Below are 18824 nucleotides of genomic sequence, written 5' to 3' on the forward strand. Positions count from 1 at the left end.
CCATACAACCCAAGTCATCTATAAAAAATACATGAATTATTGCTGTTACGGTGATCAACTTCGATTAATTCCTTGTGTCCTAAATCATTTGTTTACCTCAAAAAATATGTTCATGTAACCATACGTGTGTTGCTTCTCCCGCATTAGTAACATGAGAGTTCAGAAAACGAATAGCAACTTAGCTAATAATCTTTTCAATTCTGAACAGATTTTTCAATCTTACTTGTTTATTACATATGAGTGGTATTTTGTCAAAATAGCCTTTCATTAGACTAGGAATACTTCATGGACAATGAACAAATAATTGGTTTTCCGTGTGCGTTTTAAATCATTCCTAATAAGACGTTCATTTTAATCCAAACATGCAGTGACGGCGATTGAGAAGCGGGAAATGGGGGATGCAGTTTCCTCGTCACTTTTTGCACCCGCACTATGGCCTCTTTATGCTAAGCATTTTCTACCACGAAAAAGTATATTGTCCTTGCCCCTCAAATGTTGGCACCCAATCGCCGCTACTACAAACATTCAGATAGATTTGTCAGTTGCGCAAACCTTGTAAGCTAAGAAATGTGATCCCCAAAGGAGTAACAAAACTCTTTCAGTCAAAAACTCATACCGTAGGTGCCCAAAAGTCAACCTCACTTCCACGTAGTGCACCCTGGACAAGAGACTAACGAGGCTCTGGCGACTGGCACTATGGCCAGTATAATTTTGTGTGTGTTGTCCTGTTTTATGTCCTTGTGTGCGCTGAGTGCGCGTTTACAGCCTCAGCTTTTACCAGAAGTCAGAACATTTTAAGGTTTTTAAAATTTTTAATTATGCAACGTTAGAGTTGTTATTTGCAATGGTAAGGGGCTGGACCCCGTATAATGTGACGGGAGCAAAATAGCCTAAGTGCTGACGTTCCCAAAATTTTAAATTCAAATTCAAATTCAAATTCAAAAACTCATACAATGAAAGTACTATGCTCAGGAACATGTCTTCAATTACGAGAAACTTCACGATTGTCTAGCATCGCACTTTCTATCACTGTCGCTCCGGCTCCCGTGGAGGAGAGTTTAGCATATCGCACTACGACGTCAAGGAGTCCTGGGTTCGAATCCCGGCCTGGCCAAGGATGTTTGTGCGTGAGTGTCCATTCATCATGTCATCACTCATCCCCATCTTCGCAAATTAGCCAAAAGTGGCACAAAAAGCGAAGTAAAAGAAAGCAAATCAATCAACTAATCAAATCAATCTATCACTGTCGCCGAATACATAAAATCAAGTATGTGCCTTGTATTTGCAACACAAGCTTAAACCTAATTCACATTTATTTCACTGTATTAACATGCATGAAATAATGTGGTTAGAATGTATGGCTGCACATGCTAAACACTTCCTTGAAATAATTGTGTCAATCAGAGACAAAGGGAATCGGGAGTGTAAGAGAGAGAGGGGATACATACGTCTTACATACACATATACAGTATACTATATACGGTCTTACATTTATACTGCCCACACTAATCTATCAATATGGCGCTTCTGCCCACCCAGTCGAAAATTTCTGGCGCCGTCCCTGACAACAACTGATTTTGGACGACCTTCGCGAATCTCGTCGGTGAGCGAATGGCGGCCACGATTAAATTCGTTATACCAGCGTTTCACAGTGGCAAAGGATGGGGGCTTCATCGCCAAATGTGGAAGTAAGTTGATCGATGCACTCTTGTCTTGATAATCCACGTCGAAAATCGTAAAAATCATCGCACGAAAATGTTCACGAGTTAATTTCATTTTATTGTTGTCGCGCAATCTCCAAGGCAACATAAACAACAGAAATGAAGCTATTGACAAAACATTTGAAGTACGTTATGGTCAATAATGCCAGACGATTCCGTGCAAACGTCAAATCGCGCCTAACTTCAATCAGTGTTGCCAAGGCTCAAAATATAAATAGTGACCCTCGTAAATGTAGATAGTCATTTTTAACATTAATAGATACAAATTATACAGCTGAACATGCATTTTATCATTTCAAGTGTATTAAAAGTACTGATACAGTTTGTGCACAGAGGGACACGCCCCCAATGGAAAGGCTAACCCCAGTGACTGGTGTCTGCCTACACAGCAGCACTAGCAGTCTCAAGTCTACTATTACTAATATAAATTAGGCTTACGCGGCACTGTGAATTTCTAATGGCCTAAGAGGCATTGTTAGACAGACATAATCTTTCAGAATGTACAGCGTTTTCACGAAACGTGTCGTTACCGAGGTAGGTTCAAGGTAATTGGTGGTTTCAGTCAACAACCGGAACGCCAACCACAAATAAATCGACAGCGAGTGCAACTACTACTACTAATAATAATAATAGTAATAAATGCATATGAAAATAAAAATGATACTTATTATTGTTGTTATCATTATCAGTGCCTTTCTGAGAAGAAATGTTTCTGTTGGTTTAGGGCTCAGCCGATACAGCTTTGAACCAATACCGATTCTTGAAAATTGTTATAATTTGAACCTGTTCAAAATGTTGATAAATGTTAGTGTGTAATTATTCTACTCTAATTGTATGCATCAATTTACCAAGTATTTTGCTTTAAAATATTCAATAATTGCATCAGAATATGTTTCTTACAGAAAAATTGGTGAAAAATAAAAAGCAAGTTCGAATTTTGCATAATTTCCATGATAATTAGTTTCCGCGAAAATGTCGTGCAGGATTTTTGCTTACTCCGTGAAAGATTAAAATGCCGGAAAAGTATCGGAAAATAATTCCAACCGATACTTTCCGATATCGACACCACTAGCACTAGTATCGCCCGATACCGATATATCGGCACCGGCTCAGCCCTAGTTGTTATTGTGTTATTCATAAAAACTATTTCAAATATTGTATGTTCATAAATAATTGTGCATCCATCAGACCCATAGCCAGGCAGGGGCCAGGGGGGGTTGAGTCCCCCTGGAACTATCATCAGCCCCCCTGGCACTGAGGTCAGCCCCCTTGACATTTAGTCAAACTATTTTGCGTAATTTGTTTGCAGTGAAGAGTGAAAATTTAGACAGCAGATATTATTTTGCTCACAACTTTGATGAAGGATAAATTCAGGGAGCATGAACAGCAGCTATTACATTCGTTCATCTTATTTATGAGAAGAAGTCTTAAGTAGCGGCAAGTATTTAGGAGATTCTCTTCTCTAGACTTCAGAAAGTTCCTTCACAAGGGAGCTTCTTCATCTGTACCTTCGTTGCCCCTGTTGCGACCTCCCATTTATACAGAAATCCAGGCACGTATCCAAGGGGGGAGGGCTTAGGGGGCTCGAGCTCCCGCAAAAGTTTTCTGTTTACACTAGATAAAATGAGTTTTTTTTGTTTCTTGTGGTGTGAAATAAGATAATGTGACGTTAATTTAAGGAGAGAAATAATTATCGAGGTAATACGGAGAATGTTCTGTATCCCTGTTATTGTTAATAGTGCGTATCCAATGTGGGGATCAGGTGGCTCGACCCCCCCCCCCGAAATTTTTCAGTTTACGCTAGATAAAATGAGGTATTTGTCTTCTTGAATAATATGACTATAATTTAAGGAGAAATTATTATCGAGGCAAGACGGTGAATGTTCTATAACCCTCTTATTATTAATAGCGCGTATCCAAGGTGGGAATCGGAGGGCTCGAGCCCCCCTCCTTCAGGAAATTTTTCTGTTTACATTAGATAAAATTTTGATTTTAGCTTCTTGAATAATGTGATGATAATTTGAGAGAAATAATTATCACGAAAACACGGAGAATGTTCAATAACCCTGTTATTGTTACTAGCGCGTATCCAAGGTGGGAATCAGGTGGCTCAAGCCACCCCCCTCCCTCCCCAGGAAAAAGAAAACAGTTTACTAGTTATCGAGGCAAGAAGCAGAATGTTCTATAACCCTGTTATTGTTAATAGCGCGTATCCAAGGTGGGGATAAGGGGGCTCGAGCCCCCCTTCCCCTTCAGGAAATGTTTCTACTTACACTACATAAAATTAGGATTTTGGCTTCTTGAATAATGTGACGATAATTTAAGGAGAGAAATATTTATCAAGGCAAGACGGAGAATGTTCCATAACCGTTGTTGATAGTAAACTTTTCTTGAGCTTTCAGTATTGTCGCAGGAAACTTGAGCAATATGTAGAGACTTTTCAGCATTTGGAACCTGCACAGCAAAGGTATCGCCACACGTAGAGCGATTCGTTGTAATTTTTAATCTCTGGAAGGCGTGAGGGGGGATGTTCTTGAATAAGAGGAGTCGAACTACTGGCAATATTTATAAATCGTTTATCTGCGCAACGTTCTGGAATATAATGAGGATATAAATACGCGTTAATTAGAACCACTCCTAAATAGAAATTCTTTGACCGAACCTTGGATCCAATGAGAAAAATGGCGTCTCTGAAGTGATTTCCTTTTAAGCGTTCAATTCAAGGACTTGTTCATGATTTATTTGATCGTGTTAAAGGTGCTTTCAGTCTCTATTACAAAATGATAAAAACTTCTGGTGAGTTTATTTTTAAAAATGTGTCCGAGATAAAGAGTGGCGTGCCCACTAATTTTCGGCAGAGAGGGGGGTTACGCATACTATTTTTGGTGGCCAGTCCTCATTTTGCCATCTTTTCCTGTCTTTCACGTTCCTTTTTTTTTTTAAGGAATGCTGTGTCAAATGGGGTTATGACCCCACCAACCCTCCCTTGGGCACGTCACTGGAGATACCTAAATGAGTAAGCATTTGATCATAGTGGGAGACGAAACATTAGATGTGTTGGGAACGGAAGGGTTTTCACTGTGCATTAATTGTTTCGCGATCCAGCTGAATTCTATAGAAGACTTCCTTTGTTTCGTGCCGATATATGTACGTATGACAAGACTGCGGAAGCTGTGACAGACAATTTTGAACACTTGCAAGTGCTTAGGCCTGAATATGAACAATTTGGTGGGTTTAGACTTTTAAAAGAGCTGCAAACATGGGAGGACAAGACACATTAGTGGTGTTCAGGTTCGAATCAGAGAAATATCGAGAACTGTCTGCGTCCAGTTCGCAGCACACAGTTTGAATCTCGTGTTGTCGAGTGGATTGTCCATCCCATGCATGTGTAACAACTTCGTAAAACTGGTACACAGATGTCCTGATGAGAAGAAATGGACGAACACACACACTAAGATGGTTCCGGCACACAAAGTTAATGGAAACTGAGGAGTCGAGTGGTAAAAAATGTTCCGATTTCACGTTCTGATTAAAATCACAGCCTTATACAGTGGTGACGATTTAGGGGATAGTTGCTCCCCATTTTTTGCCTCCATATTATGTCGTCTTAATCCTAAGCCTTGTCTAACAAGCTAAAGTAAACTGTCCTTGCACCCCCCCCCCCCGCTTGGTTTTGGAACCAAATTGCCACCACTGACCATAAACATATAATTGTGAGGTTCTATCTATACCCTATTAAAAATTGTGTTCACCCCCTCCCCCCGAAAGGATTTCCTGCATACGTGCCTGCAGAAATCTGTGGCTTTGATGTCATTATGCAAATTCCCTCCACATCTGCTTCGAAGGTTAACAACTTCCAAGTTTTGGGAACAAAGGTGAGTTTTATTGTTTCGGCCGGGGAGTGGAATGTATGCTAGGCACTATGATTGAAAATTGTCCATCTTTTCTCGGGTGATATAAATATCTTAGTCATGAAATGTAGTATGGAGTATGTGGTAAAGGATGATTTCAATATCAACCAATTAACACCTCAAGCGATATTTTAAAAGATATAGAGAAATGTAGTATTTGTGTGATATTTCTAAACTTTATGTAACGGAGGCCGGCTCGAAAGTCAGAATACAGTGGCGGTGGGACTCGATCCGCTCAATAAGCATCACCCATTGAAAAAGTCGCTCTGGCAAGCATGGGACCTTATAGGACTATTGCGACATGTTTAGTTTTAAATAAATAAACTTTGCGAGTTGAAGGAGTTGCATTAACAATAGAGGCTCCGCTCGGAAGTGGGATAAGTGTGAGTCGATTTGTAAAGGAATGATGTGCAATTTATAAAGTGAAAAACATATTTACTATGAATTACTGATTATTATAGGGAACAAAATCATATTGTTTGGAGGGAAGAGACAGCAGGGCATCTCAAATGAAATGCAATTCTTTATTTTAAATGTGTATATTATTTTCATTGTTTTAATGGTAGTTTCTGTATTTTTCATATTTTTTGAGGAGGCATTAGTGCATGCCCAGGCATCCCCGTGCTCAACTTTATGATTATAGTGAAGGATGCTGTTTAGAATTTAGTCAATAGTATAGAGAAATAGTTTTAGATATTACCATAAAATAGCAAAATATCAGAAAAATTGTTGTTAATCAAAATAAGAAAAATAGTTCAATTTGCATTACACCATGTGATGAAGGTACATAGAGGGTATTGAAGTAGGGCTTCACATATTTTGAATCTCAATCATAGTAATGATGTGATTATTACAACTTTCGAACAGCCAACATTCATTGGATAACCCCTGTTTACCACCTGGTTGATTTTTGACAGACATTCTTAAGGAAATTCCTTCCTGGGCTCACCTATCTAAGCCATGCAAATCCTGTGCGACATTCAAATAACTTACTAACTTGTCGACATTGATTCATAAAAATGGAACAATCTAATGTAATAATACAAGTAATTAAGTCATTGTTTACGATCCTCTAAACTGACCTCAGTGGTTCAATAATGTTGAGGTCCAGTGATTGTGCTGGCCACGAAAGGTGTTGAAGTTCATCTTCATGTTCTGTAAACCAAGACTGAACTGCTCTGGCAGTGTGAATATGCACATTATCATCTTGAAAGCTTGCATTCGTGTTGGGGAACAACAGCTGAGCCATAGGATGCACCTGGTCGCCTAAAATATTCATGTAGTTACTGGACGTAATGTTACCATGTAGAGGAATGATGGGGCCAACAGAATACCAGGAAACTGCCACCCAAACCATCACACATCCAAGACGCAGGCATAGACATTGTGACAATGGTGAATGTTCCAGGGGAACGAAAAAAATGACTAACAGAGATCTGAGAACACTAAAACGTAAAATTGCCAAAAACAGGACACAGCCGATGGCTACCATCAGACAGGAGTTTATGGCACATTGTTTCTCATACTACGGTATGGGACCACTGGTGGTTGTTCGTGCACAATGAACTCGCAGGCATACTGTACAATACTAGACAATGAAATGCACCCAACCTTGTGGCATTTTTACGGAATGGACCCCTGTTACTTCCAGGATGACAATGCTAGGTGCCATGTTTCGGAGGCTACTATGCAGTGGTATGCCGACAAGAATGTTCACCGATTGGTCTGGCCTGCACAGAGTCCTGATTCCAATCCCATAGAACACCTTTGGGATTGCATTGGATCCACAAGGTTCTAACAGGGATTGCACCACCAGACAACCATTTTGTACAGGTGCCCAATCACTTACTGTATAAGTGATTTTGAAGTAGTGATTCATCATACAAGACATCAAGCAGTGGGACTTTGTCATATAGTTATGAAAACATAAATATTTGTTTCTTTCGTTTTCATTCATCGTGTTGGCCTCCCCGATGGCGCAGTGGTAGCGTCGTCACATTGTAATCAAGGGGTCCTGGGTTCGATACCCGGGACCAGTCCCAATTAGCCTTACTGTGCATAAAATTGACTTAAAACACCAAATCAACCAACCAACTATTCATTGTGTTGTATACCATTATATTGCACCAGAAAAAAAGTTGTGTGTTGAATACCATTATCTTGCTCCTAAATTCTCTGAAAAATGTTTCGGTGTTACCATTAGAGACTGCTCCCATGACCTCAGATGATAAAAGTTACTGCTACATCAGATCTCAAGTTTATTTTTCAAATTGCCTACAAAGGAAAGGAAATGCAACCGTGGGTGCAGTACTAATGGAAGAATTTGCGAAACAGTGGGCATGAATGCATATAAACTTCAAAGAAAAATGTGAAAACAGCTGCTCCTGGTGAAGACTGTATGTGTCCTAAGCATTGTTTCAAAGCACTGCCTGCTAATCAGAGAAAAGATGTTTATGGAGTTTTGGAAAGTGGCAATTTTGACCTCCAAAATGTTGTCCTGCACGAGACTGATTTACGCTAATTCCTTAAATTCTAAGCAGGGTTTCTTAAATAACACACTGATTCTAAGATAATCATTTGTGTTGTATTAAGCACTTCTTGAAATAAAGCCTGAATTATTCATTTATGTGTACTGAATTCCACCATATCATGCACAATTATTCCATTAAAAGTTGCAAAAAAAATTGGCAAACAACAGTTGGGTGCAATACAATGGTGTATGCCACATCAATTTTTTCCACAACTTGTCTCCAAAATTATTTTTGTAAAAAATATTGTGTTACTGTCATACACAGATTGTGTGTTATGTGATCATTGAAAGTCTATTTTATATCTAATCATAGTTTCAAGACATTTAAAAGATATCTGTGAAATTATAATGAATTTCCCAAATATTCAATCGCCTTTTTCTCAAAAGTACCATCTTGTGGGTTGCCATTTTCTTGCCCCGAGGGACGGATATAATTGTCAATGTTTGAATTTTAACATATGAACATTCATATAAAGCAAAAAAAAAATATATATAGTCACATGTCTTAATACACTAAATCAATGTACCCCTCACTATTTTTTCTCGGGAACTACATCTGAAATCTAATATCAAACCCCTTTATATTCACATTTAGCATAAAATAGCTGTATTCTGTCTTTCAAGTGTAAACATGTATAATTTCACTTGACTGCTAAACCTGGTTGCAGAGCAAGCCATGATGTATTTTGGCTATCTAGTGCAGTGGTTCTAAAGTTTTTGAGACCACAGGCTGGTAAATTATTTTTATAAAAGTTGATGCCCAAATATTTTACCCCTTTCTAATTAAATGCACCATTGAAATTAAATAATAAATAAATTATGGCATCAACATAAAAGAGTAATAGGTTGATTATGTCTAGGCTTGTTGACAAATACAAATTTGCAATTAAATTAACTGGAAACCATTGGATGTACTGAACTACTCATGGGTCGGTACCCAACCACAGCCAGGTGATTGAGAAACACTGGCCTAGTGTATGGTGGTCCTAAAATATCTGCATTTCTCTCAGAAAAATGTTAAGTTCATTTTATGCTCAGACATGGGACTGAACCTACAGTTTAAAATGGGACCTGAACCATAGTGCCACCACTAGAGATTGAACCAGGAACCCTTTCATTACAAGGTAACAGCATTACTTTATGCCAATACTCACAATCATAACTAACTTTGGACTCTACACACAAAATTCATCAATCTCCCTTGTAGTAACATACTGATCTTAGTATCGTATCAATCCATAAGATTATATTTTATTTAAAGCCTCTCTGATGCTTCATGTTGACCAGGGCATTCACTTGTTTATCTCAGTTGTCTCAACCTCTGTGGCATGTAAATAATGTACAGTGTTGTGCTATGCAAACTTCCTGAGGTATTCAGGATATAGGAAGTTCCATCAGCCTATGGAGTCAGAAAAGAGGCAGTAAGAATCACGATTCGGCATGGAGGAAGGTCTACATGGCCTGGGTGATATAGAGGTGAGACAGACTGAGAAGGGACTGACTTTTGATTTGGATTGAGGCGAGAGAGGGGCTTAGAGAAAGGAGTTGAGGAAAAGTGAGGCGAGTCCTGCAACGAAGCCTAGAGAGGACTTAGTTTATTTTATTCTTAGAATTTATCTTCATTCTTCAGACAGACAGGTAATTATCCTAACCCAGCCATGATAAAGGTTCATAAAAACCAATGAGTGACCATTGTCTTTTCTAATTGTTAAGCTGTTTAGTTATAGTTGTGCCTTTCGCACTGCCAAGCATTTAACTTGTCATGTTAAGTGACTGGTTCTGATCCCCATCATTCTGTAGAATGATACGGTATTAAACGGAACGTATGTGTGCATTCACATAATATGCTAACTTCTGCATCTGCATGTGCATTATCAATAGTAAGGGATTTTTAATAGTTCTGAAACATCTAATAGTTTTACATTAACATTTGTTTCATATTTTATCACATCAACCTTTAAATTTGACATACAGCTTAAAGTTAGTTTTTAGTTCATTTTATGCTCAGATAGGTTAATCAGGAATGGACCTACATGGTTCCCACGTGAACTCAAAATGGATTTTCCCCAAGTTTTCCAGAATCTTCAATTTTTTTCTCCAGAGTACTCAATCCACAATGCAATATTATTTCAAATTTATTTTACAATATACTACATTTCCCCTCACAGCCACACCACCTTTACCTTCATTTTTAATTATGTATCATTTTTCTGCCACTTTTGGCTGGCTAATCATGACAATGAAGAGTGATGATATGACAAAATGGATGAAGGGATATTCACAAAGAACACCCATGCCCAAGCCAGAATTTGATTCCAGGTTCCAGCAAACTCAGGCAATAAAATCCTCTGTAGTAGATTATTTTGTGTTGAGTTCAAATGTGTTTGTCGTGCAAGTCATCTCATCACCACTTATCCCCATCATCGCGATTAGTCACATGTGGAAGAAAAGCAACATTAAATAAACAAAATAAGCCAATGAATCAATAATGGTTGGGAGGCCCAAGTGCCTATACAATGAAAATAACATATCTAAAGCCTATATTGTCAAATCATCTTGTGTAAAGCAAATTACTGACGTAACTATTGGTGTCTATTGCAAGTGTTACTATCAAAAAGCAGGAGCATATTCTAGTTCTTCAGATGTACTTCATAGGGACTCATTAAACAATTACATGATTTTCACTGAGTATTTTATATTTTTGAAATTTCTTGAGATTTCAGGTGTGGGGGGGAAAGGTAACACTGTAAATTAAATCTGAACCACTGTCTCTCCACTGGATCACACGTATTACCAACTCCTCGAGATAGCCCCCAACTGGTTCCTCCCTTATGAAACCTGGTTTCAGTTGCAAACCTCGGACCAGTCCCCAACCAGGTTCCCACACACTGTCCGTCGAGATTAGTTGGGAGGTGCAGATTGACTAGGGTTACCAGATCGCTACAAGGAAAAAGTAGGACGTAATGTCCCAAACATAAAATGAAACACACTCAACAAATAATACACTTTTTTAGAAAGAGTAATTTAAAATTTACACCTTTCAATTTGAAGAAAATAAAAATTTTCTTAATGAATTCTTAAGTGCAAAATTCCCAATCTTGTAATCAATACTAAACAGTACACCTCTTACTACACATTTTAAGTGGCACTTTTAAACTTTTTTTCAAAATTTCAGGTTATGAAAATTAGCCTGAACAGTCAAAACTTTGAAAATATGTTGAACTAGTATCAAATGTTTTACAGACTTTATGAAAAAATATCTTACGAATCCTTTGTGCTGATGGTAATGAAAGTACTCTTGCAACATTTGCATTTACCGTAACTTGAAATTGTTACAGAAGTTTAATCTGGGGTGGTTTCTAGTTCAATAACTCTGTTCTCTATATCCCCTGCTCTACAATCAAAATATTGTTCAATCAATGTAAACCAGTCATGAAATTTCGCTCATGCACCAGTCACATCAGAATGTGGCCCCAAAACTTGTTCATAAATTGCTTCCGTTTTTGTTCTAGTAGACCATACTTTTTCTTTTCTTCTCGGGCAATGCCAATCAAAATAAATTTCACTACTGAGTTTAGAAGTGCAGTCCATAGACTTCGAACTCCCATAATTTTATTTTGTTCAACTTAAACACACATTTCCCTAATTCATACTATGTGACGCTCAAAATGTTAAGACATTTTTTAAATTCATCCCGGATGCTGGACATAAGGCAAAAATGTAGGACATGTCTAGGAAAAAACACATCTGGTAACCCTTGTCAGTTCTCAGCTCACAAGGGGGTATCCGCAGACTCTGTGCACCCTGTTTTTGTTATATTCCCACATCCCACCCTTTGGGTAGTTTAATAGAGGGTGCTGTTTAATTGGTCACCATTTTGTTTAGTCACGTAGAAATAGTTTAATACTTTGCTTGTTAATGTCACGTGACAAGTATCTTTAATGGTCTCGTGCTTGTAGCTAAATCAAGTGAGATCAAGACCATATTAATGTGGTAACCGAGATAAAGGTATATTTTTCATCACACCTTACCAGGATAAAATTGCATGCAACCACCATAGTAAATGAAATGCAGATCAACTTCTCTGACTAGGTCAATGCATTGCCCAGGGGTCAAACTGTTTAAACAATGCATTCTGTACACACAGCATATTCAAGGTTTAGATAATAAACACACATGTTAGTTTCACTTAAAAATGACATTTATGCCTTTAATTTTGAGCTTCACTGTTGTCTACTAGTGGTCCAACTAACTGTATATCCAGGGTGGCCACTCGAGGGTCATGATAAAATTCAAGGGTACAAGCAGATATATTTTCTATTTCAAACTTACGTATTATCTCCACCCCCCCCCCCCCATCCCCACATATATATTAACAATATAAAGGGTCTGTGTGATTCCAATATTGTAAACCATACATGTTCTGCACCGTGGCCATGCAGTCTAAGGTGTCAGCCTTTGGGTTCTTGCTATGGAACGCATGCAGGTTCTAGTCTCCTGGGGGAAGTGCAACAACTTTTCTCCCGAGATTTCGGCCTATGTATGGGACCGGTGGCCACTCACCATCCTGAGGAAAATTAAGATTGAGAGCTATGAATGAGTAGCGTAACCCGGCCATGAAAACATACAACAACTGGGAGGTTAGTCGTGCTGACCACCCGTCATCCTGTACGGGTTGGATGATCTTCCACCTTGGGTGAGTGGGATCAGGTGGGAGTGAGGCCAGCAGTCTGTAGGTAGACGTTGGGACAAAAGGCTGTTGTGCCACGGGTTATGTTTGTGATGTATGTATATATTTAAAATATTTAATTTAAGATGAGTTTACATTTGCCATGTCACATACTCAGACTAAGTACATCTACAAAAACAAGTCACAAATGTTACGGGATATAATACACGAAAAATTGTTAATTGTAAAATAATTTTGAAATCAAATTTACCTAATCACTTTCAAAATATCTTATCTTGCAATAATCTTCCACCTGTCTGATACTGTTCTGCAAAGGTCATTAACAAATTAAGCAGATTGAGAGAATTAGTTTTATTTTCCACACAAAAATAAAAGCTAAACTGAAAAACTTGGTACAGGGTATTTATAAATATGTATAACTTCAATGGGGAATTGGATTAATAAAAGTTGCAATTTTTCAAGTCTATGGAGAGAAATTCACACAATACATGCATAATTCCCAGCATTCAAGGAATTCCCAGTGAGTAGCCACCCTGATATCACAAAATAAGTATGGAGTTGTAAAATTGGCCTAGAAACTATACCTGTAATTGACAAAGTGTGTAAGGGAAGTATGGCAATTGGCAGCAGATAAAAGGGTTTTAAATGGAAGCTGGGAAATAAAACTATTCACCTGAACATCACATGTATCAAACTTCTCTGTATGACAAATGTTATCTGCCTGTAAAACACATTTCATCATAGGCAAAGTCTCATCAAACCCTACATACATACACTGCTCGCCATTAAAATTGGAACACCCAGAAGGAAATGAGATAGAAACACGAAACTTGGCAAATATGTAGTTCATAATAAGATCAGAAAATGATTACAGTTAGAGCTTGGTGGTGCGACATGTAGAACATGGTTGCATAACCCCAAGGAGCTAGTAGCGTGTACAGCCTCCACGGGCGGCAATAACTGCTGCAACACGGCGAGGCATGGACAGAATGAGTCTATCGGTATCTGCTTGCGGTATGGCGTCCCAAGCGGCTTCCACACGGTGCCAGAGGTCTTCAACATTACGTGCCGGAAACCTGAGTTGGGCCAGCCGGCGACCCACCATGGACCAGACATGTTCAATTAGCGACATATGCGGCGAACGTTCTGGCCAAGGAAGCAGGGGCACATGGTTAGCTTCCATAAATGCGAGGACATTCCTTGCAACATGGTGGCGCGCATTATCCTGTTGAAAAGTGGCATTATGCAGTGCATGGATTATTGGGACAGCAACAGGGGTGAGAACCTGTGTGATGTACCGTTGGCTGTTTAATGTCCCTTGAATGCATACGAGACGCGAACGAACACCTATGGCGATGGCACCCCATACTATGATACCCAATGAAGGCCCTGTGTGATGATGCATGATGCAGGCGTCATGAAGCCTAGTGCCACTGTGCCGCCACACGCGTGTACGTCCATCATGATGTTTTATACAGAAGCGGGATTCATCAGAGAACACTACAGCATTCCACTCCGCCATCCATGCACGACGGTCTTGGCACCATCTCAGACGCAAACGCCCATGCTCTAGCATCAGAGGAATCCGCAACAGTGGGCGCCGGGAAAAAATTCCCCGGTTCACCAAACGACGAAGCACGGTTCGTGGTGACACTGGACGTTGTAAAACATCCCGTACTTCATGCACAATCCTTGTTGACGTGGCCGTTCTGTCTGTAAGGGCCATGCGTATCAGACGTCTGTCCTCTCGTTAAGTCGTCCTTGGATGCATTCCCTCCTACACGGGCACCGATCTCACGGTAGGATAATCCACATTCACGGTATGCAACAATTCGGCCGCGATCGAACTGGGAAACCTGCTGGAATAGCTGCCGTATTCGACGACGTGGCATTGCTGACCGATTTTAACACTACACTCACAACCATGCACTTTCACTGCTCTTCTGCACCTTCTGACCTGCTACAGGTACCACTTACCAGATGGCGTGGCAGGCGCACATGACGCATGACGGCCTTGAACACCTAATCATTTCCTTCTGCACCTCTCCTCTACACACTGTGCACATTTCGTCCGATTCCGATTACTCCTTCTGGGTGTTGCATTTTTAATGGCGAGCAGTTTACATAACCAAATCAATTCCACAAAACACTACCAAATACAGCTTATATTATTGCACACTTCTCTGACCAACTTGGAAAAGTTTTTTAAGTCTACAAATAGTTCATGTGTAAACATGACTCCTGAGCACTAAAAGAGTAGTCAAATGTAATACAGGTCCCTTTACTAAAGTCATTTTCACGTTCAGAAGACAACGGCGCATATGGAGAAACCGCACAGTGTTGCCAATACAGCGCTAGCTCAAGTCGCCGGGAAATGATGACCTTCCTTCACAATGAAGGTGTTACATATTTTGTATATATAATGATAATTATATGTAATTATTAATATACTGTGAACGTTACAGTTACCCTTTTTACTATGATCCATTGCGATCACTACACACGTGAGTGTAATGCATAAATATGACACTTCAGAAATCACTTAAAAAAGTAAAAATCACAGAGCTCACACAACTGAAAACACTTTTTCGAGAGAGGGAAAAAGTCTAAACAGACCAAAGCAGATCTCTCACTCAAGTAAGGGGAACCTGGCACATGGGTTATATTCAAGTTGCAACCCAAACAAACAAATGAGTTATGGCCCACGTGAACTGGTAAGACGTGAATGACTCAAGCAAGGCATGTCATATTTCTTTCTATCTTGAAGCCCCATTTTTTGTCACGTGTTGGAAAGCCTTTCAAAGGTTAATATGGTGTCTATGAATTTATGTGTAGGTTGGAAACTGAAAGGTGATCTTCATTTCAGTATTAATGTCGACGGTAATATAAACAAAAACAACGTCTACTTGCGACAGCTCAAATGTTGCTCACAACAGCAGCATTGGAAATAATTGTCAATTATTAAATTTAAGTAATTTCAATTCTATTATAACAAACTGCATGAAGTTCATATTTTTACTGAATGGAAATAAAATAACTCGAAAACTTGGTGGTGATTAGCCGGAATGCTGCGGTGAGTCAGCTCAAGATGGCCAGACAACATCTCCTTACTTCGCGCACGGTTCGGGTTAAAAAGAAACTCCAAATGCATGGAAGTAATATTTCTGGGAACCTTTGAGTGGTTATAAAAAATAATTTCATTATTTTCTCCACAACTTAGTCGCTGGAAATTTTTACTTGGAATTACAGAACAAAATATGGCCAGCGGCGACATTTTCTACTGCACGAATATAAAAAATCTCCACATACTTTATTTGAATATTTTTAATGCAAATATGCTTTAAAGTATTGATAAATTCTGAGTACCATCATCACCTATGACAATTAAAAAACTGTCATTTTTTTAATAATGAATGCTTCAATTTTACGGCATGTTTCAACGTTAGGAATGAAAACAATGTAAAAATTGTGTTTTCACAGCAAATTTGCATTTTTAATTTATATAAAATTATGTAAGCAAGTTACCAGTTTTTTGTGTTCACCATCATATTCTCTATAAAATTTCCTGCAAAACTGCAGGTACCGATTTTACTTAAGCTAAATTTGTAAATCCAGAAATTTCACAACAGCATGCTCGTATTTCCCATAAGAAAAGCATTGCCCATAAGAGCCCATTGTGTCTTCTGAACGTGAAAACTACTATAGATGAAAAACAGGGGTGAAAGATTTACATTCTTGCTATATTCTAGCATATTAACAGAACCAAATAAAAAACGAGTAGGGTCCGAGGATATTTGAGATTCTGGTTGTCAAATTCAAAGCAAAGAAATGTCTGAAGCTGGAAACACTGCACTCTGTAGTGGTCCATCTGGAGGATATCCTTGGCAAGTCTGAACAGAGGAATAGTTACGAACACTTATGCAAAACATATCTAACACTATCTTGCAGAATACTGTTCAGTGCAAAAAAATTAATATTTCAACCTGCAGGAAAAATTTCATCGCAACATAGAAAAGTATTTGCTTGCATAATATCAATTTTCAGTTGGTAAAATGCTAGTTTCGTTTTAGTCTTTTTCAAGGAATTAGTTTTCATGGGAATAAATTCAGATCTCTCAGTTTAAGTATGGGATTGAGATTTGCCAAGTATAAAGTGTGGTTAAGTCAAGTTTCTGGATTGTTTGCAGATGCTGAAGTTACTATTAGGTGAGCTTGAGATATCATTTCTTAGAAGAAAGTGTCAAACTTTGACATAGAATACTTTCTCTTTGAGCTATCATTTAGTTAACCAGGTTAACATTGTCTTGTATTCATGATTGGGAAAAGAGAGACGCGGTAGTATATAAATACGGAGAAACTAGTACTCACTTTTATCCGCGAAGCTGTTTTTTCTTCTTTTTCGATTAATTTCAGTGGCCACTGCCACCATCCTCGTTGGAACTTGCTGCGCTGTTGCTTGGCGTGCGTCTTTTGTTCGTAGTTCTCTGGCTGCCGTTAGGTGCGCTGTTCGTCTTGGTACGTCGTCTGCTATTTCCGGGCGATAACTGCTGCAGTAGTGGAATCCAAGTATGGTGCGCTTGCCCGCTATCGATGTTTAGTTCGTGCGGGAAGTGCATTATGGCGTGCGTTTCCTTGATTTTGGTGTCTATGAGCGTGTGGGCAGTGTGTCTGACTCGAACCTTTTGAATTTTATGGCTATTGTATTTGATATGTCTAGCAAGACCAGTGGTGGGTTGGGCTTTTTTCGAATCTGCTAGGTGCTGTTGGATTCTTTCATTGACAGATCTGATGGACCTGCCGATGTAATGAGCCTTGCACTCACACTCCGCATCATATACACCTGGGTTGTCAAGGGGGGAGAGGAAGTACCGTTTGTGCTTGTTCAGTTTGTCAGTTATTTTGGAGTTGGGTTTGTGCGCTACTTTGATGCCAAATGGGAGAAGGGCTTTGGCTATGCGGTTGGAAGTGGTGGGATGGTAGGGGAAGGCAAACCATTTATATTGGTCGCTGGGGGTTGGTTGTGGCTGGGTTGCTTGTGGATGGGTTGATTGTGGTAGGTTAGGGTGTCTGACCTGTATTTCCGCCTTACTGCACCAAGTGGAGAGTTGTGATTCAGTGTAGCCATGCTTCAGAGCTATTTCAGACACACTGCCCACACGCTCATAGACACCAAAATCAAGGAAACGCACGCCATAATGCACTTCCCGCACGAACTAAACATCGATAGCGGGCAAGCGCACCATACTTGGATTCCACTACTGCAGCAGTTATCGCCCGGAAATAGCAGACGACGTACCAAGACGAACAGCGCACCTAACGGCAGCCAGAGAACTACGAACAAAAGACGCACGCCAAGCAACAGCGCAGCAAGTTCCAACGAGGATGGTGGCAGTGGCCACTGAAATTAATCGAAAAGAAGAAAAAACAGCTTCGCGGATAAAGTGAGTACTAGTTTCTCCGTATTTATTGTCTTGTAATTAACAAGTCCTGTATTTGATTTCTAGCATCTACTTATTTAATTGTCTAGCAAATGTAATCCCGATTAATGTTGAGATTGGTTTTGTTTATCGTTTCACTATCTACAAAAGGATTGCTCAATACCTTATACAATTTAGTCGTCCCTTTTGGGCTGCTAATCTGTCGATGTTGTGCTCTTCGCCACCTATCTAAAGGAGCTGTCAAAATTCAAAAGGAAGCACAAGGTGCTGCAAAAAGAACTCAAGAGGCTCTGAATGTGTGTACAGTAACAAGGACTTCATCTTTCCTACATCACCTTCCATACTTAAATCATCCAAACTACATGTCTTACTGATTGTTTTGGTGTTAATAAAATGCTTGTATTTTGAAAATCAACGACGTAGCACTTATTCCAAAAAAATGCGTTCTTTTTGCATCACCCTGTATTTGAACTAAAACCTCTCAGGGTGGTCAGATAACTTTTGGAGAAGTGTACCAAGCATTAACTCTAATGAC

The sequence above is a fragment of the Lepisma saccharinum genome, chromosome 11 (assembly GCF_977018435.1).
Source record: "Lepisma saccharinum chromosome 11, izLepSacc3.1, whole genome shotgun sequence".
Lineage (NCBI taxonomy): Eukaryota > Metazoa > Arthropoda > Insecta > Zygentoma > Lepismatidae > Lepisma > Lepisma saccharinum.